This window comes from Mandrillus leucophaeus, unplaced genomic scaffold (genome assembly GCF_000951045.1).
Source record: "Mandrillus leucophaeus isolate KB7577 unplaced genomic scaffold, Mleu.le_1.0 Scaffold622, whole genome shotgun sequence".
NCBI classification, from domain to species: Eukaryota; Metazoa; Chordata; class Mammalia; order Primates; family Cercopithecidae; genus Mandrillus; species Mandrillus leucophaeus.
In genome coordinates this window covers 473,145-477,204 of record NW_012106720.1, presented here as the reverse complement: position 1 = coordinate 477,204, position 4,060 = coordinate 473,145, and the positions used below count along the sequence as shown (strand labels likewise).

The 4,060-nt window shown below is 41.5% G+C and overlaps 1 protein-coding gene across 4 annotated transcripts in view; it reads left to right on the top strand.

Annotated features, from left to right (window-relative positions):
* Positions 1–4,060, top strand: part of ZNF143 (zinc finger protein 143) — a 63,397-nt gene that overhangs the window by 761 nt on the left and 58,576 nt on the right. The window lies entirely within an intron of this gene.

The following is a 4,060-nucleotide window of genomic DNA, read 5'->3' as shown; positions in this document are numbered from 1 at the left end:
CTGGCCCAGGCCCTCCCAGCACCCCGCCTGCCGATCGCACGTAGCGGTTCCCTCCCATCCATATCGTGGGCAGATTGTTTCCCCGACACCTTTTCTTTTATTAAAAAAAAAAAAAAATAGGTTACTGAGGTCTAACATCGAATATTAGAAATTTACAATTTTATCGTCCTTTTCTCCAGTTTTGGCCAAAAGAGTGAGCAAATCCTTATAAGTCGCTTTGAAACATATTATTGTGGAACGTGAACCAGTTTTTATTCCTTCCCCTTTTGCTTTTGACATTTTTTTTCCCACATAATAACGAAGTTAAAAAGAGGAAAGAAGAATACCATCGCCAGCCCATTTATTTGTTTAAAATCAACGTCAGCCTTTGCCTTGGAAGTGTCTAAATCAGCTGGTATAATCAAGTGAGGATGTGGGGAGAAATTGTAGGTTCGAGATTGTGGTCGGCTTTGTCCTGAATCTTATCAGAAGATGCTTATGTTTTCCTGTAGTTGACAGAAAACGGTGCAGTATTTAATGTTTTTTCTTGCTGAGTATGTAAATCAAATTTACATTTAGTAAGAAAATACGTGACAAGGAGATCACTCAAAAGCACCCATAACATGCATCGCTAATTTTATCCTGCGTATTTTGACTGTTTGGAAATTTTTTTTTGTCAGTGTCCACTATTTGGAAATTCTGTGAGCGGTCAGCTGTCTACAGATATTTGAGTGTCTTTTTTTTCCTTTACAGAAGCCCCCCCTTTATTTTTTTAAAATAGCTTTATTGATGTAATTCACATACCTTACAGTTCACCCATTTAAAATGTGTAATTAGGCCTGGGCAGCATAGGGAAACGGCCCTCCCCCGTTTCTACAAAAAAACCATTTTTTTTTAAGTCAGATCAGCGTGTGCCTGTAGTCCCAGGTTCTTGGAGGCAGAGGTGAGAGGATCACTTGAACCCAGGAGTTCCAGGCTACAGTGAGCCATGATTGTGCCACTGTACTCCTGTCTGGGTGACAGAGAGACCTGTCTCAAAAAGGAAAAAAAAAAGTTATAATTAGTTTAATTTTAGCCTGGGCGTGGGGGCTCACACCTGTAATCCCAGCACTTGGGGAGGCCGAGGCGGGTGGATCACCTGAGGTAAGGAGTTTGAGACCAGCCTGGCCGACGTGGTGAAACCCCCTTCTCTACGAAAAATACAAAAATTAGCTGGGTGCGGTGGCAGGTGCCTATATCCCAGCTGCTGAGGAGACTGAGGCAGGAGAATCGCTTGAACCCAGGAGGCGGAGGTTGCAGTGAGCCGAGGTTGCACCATTGCAATCCAGCGTGGACAACAAGAGTGAAACTCCATCTCAAAAATAAAGTTGAATTTTAACATATTCAGAGTTGCGCAACCATCACTACAATCAATTTTACAACATATTCATCACCCCCAAAAGAAGCTATACCCGTTAGCAGTTACTCCCCATTTCCTCTCAGTTGTCCCACCCCACTACTAGTTTGCATATTTGCCTATTCTGGATATTTCACATAAATGGAATCATGTAGTATGTAGTCTTGTCCAGGATCATTTATGTTATAACGTATCAATACTTTCTTTTTATTGCCAAATAATATTTCATTGTGTGAACATAGTACATTTTACTTATCCATTCGCTGCTGATGGACATTTGGGTTGTTTCCACCCTTTGGCTATTATGCATAATGCTATGAGCATTTGTACAAAAGTTTTCGTGTGGACATAGGTTTTCATTTCTCTTGAGAGTAGAATACCTAGGAATAGAATTGCTGGGTCATATAGTAACTCTGTTAAACTTCTTGAGGTACTCTAAAACTTTTTCAATGTGGCTTTACCACCTTTACATTCCTACCAGCAATGTGTAAAGGTTCCAGTTTCTCCACATCCTTACTAACACTTGTTATCATCAGTCTTTTTGATTATATTTTTCTAGTGTGAATGAAATGATGTCTCTTGTAGGTTTGATCTGCATTTCCCTGACGGTTAATAATGTTGAGCATTTTTTCTATGCCTAGTGATCATTTATAATCATTGGAGAAATGTCTGTTTGGATCCTTTACCGATTTTAAAGTTGAATTATTCATCTTATTATGACTGGGTTGTGAGAGTACTTTATACGCTCTAGATAGAAATCCCTTATGAGATACATGGTTTGCAAAATGTTCATAGTCCTTTCCTGTGTGTTGGGATGTTGCTGTGAAGTAAGGGCTCATTGTGTTCTTCACAGAAATATAGCATGACTGTATTGAACTGTGCCTCTACTACATGGTTTTATTTTTAAAATAAAAAACCACTCCACCCTCATAGCATAGTTCCATTTCTGGAAGGTAAGCACTGAATTTTTAAATGTTCATGCAAGCATATACAGATATCTATATACATTTTTAAAAACATGAATGCAATCATATGGTATCTGCTCTTCTGCAACTTGCTTTTTCCCACTTACCATGTGTCTTGGACATGTTTCTCACTGTTTCAAATAGATAGATCTCATTCTTTTAAATGCCTACATGTTTCATTTAGGGATGCTGTGTGTGTGTGTGTGTGTGTGTGTATTTGTGTATAGATATTTTTTTAAAAATCAATTTTTTTTAAGAGACAGGGTCTCACTCTCACCCAGGCTAGAGTGCAGTGGCATGATCTCCCTGGCACAAGCCATCCTCCCACCTCAGACTCCTGAGTAGCTAGGACTACAAGTGCACACCACCATGCCCAGCTAATTTTTTAAAAAATGTTTGTAGGCCGGGCGCGGTGGCTCACGCCTATAATCCCAGTACTTTGGGAGGCTGAGATGGGTGGATCACCTGAGGTCAGGAATTTGAGACCAACCTGGCCAACATGGCAAAACCCTGTCTCTACTAAAAATATAAAACTTAGCCAAGCATGGTGGTCCATGCCTGTAATCCCAGCTACTCGGGAGGCTGAAGCAGAAGAATTGCTTGAACCCAGGAGGCGGAGGTTGCAGTGAGCTGAGATTGCACTACTGCACTCCAGCCTGGGGGACAGAGCACGATCTGTCTCAATCAGTCAAGCAATCAATCTATCAATAAATGGTGCGTATTAATTACATAATAAGAATAATGCTCATGCCTGTAATCCCAGGACTTTGGGAGGCCGAGGCGGGTGGATCACAAGGTCAGGAGTTCAAGACCGGCCTGACCAACATGGTGAAATCTCATCTCTACTAAAAAAATACAAAAAATTAGCTGGGCGTGGTGGCGGTCACCTGTAATCCCAGCCACTCAGGAGGCTGAGGCAGGGGAATTGCTTGAACCCGGGAGGCTGAGGTTGCAGTTAGACAAGATCGCGTCGCTGTGCTCCAGCCTGGGGGACAGAGAGAGACTCCGTCTCAAAAAAAAAAAAAAATAATACTAAATGGCCTGTAAGGGTAACTAATTTGTTAAATGTGAGTTAAAAGTGATCAATTTTTGACAACTTAGGAAAATTTATAGAAATGAAAAAAGCTGAATACAAAATGTTATCTGTATGATAATTATGCGGTAAAAATTATGTATGTGTGTGGCTAGCAAGGCTAGAGAATAAAACCAGGAAAAATGAAAATGTTTGATTTGTTAAGCTATTGGGACTTATTATTTTATTTATTTTATTTGTTTTGAGACGGGGTCTTACTCTGTCACCCAGGCTGGGGTTCAGTGGTATGATCTCAGCTCACTGCAACCTCCACCTCCCGGGTTCGAATGATTCCCCTGCCTCAGCCTCCCAAGTAGCTGGGATTACAGACGTGCACCAGCACGCCCAGCTATTTTTTTTTAATTTTAGTAGAGACAGGGTTTCAGCATGTTGGCCAGGCTGGTCTTGAACTCCTGACCTTGTGAGCCACTGTGCCTGGCTGGGACTTATCTTTATTTATTTATTTATTTATTTTTTCTGAGATGGAGTCTCACTCTGTCGCCCAGGCTAGAGTACAGTGGCGTGATCTCGGCTCACTGCGAGCTCCCCCTCCCAGGTTCACATCATTCTCCTGTCTCAGCCTCCCGAGTAGCTGAGACTACAGATGCCTGCCACCACGCCTGGCTAATTTTTTTTTTTTTTTTTTTT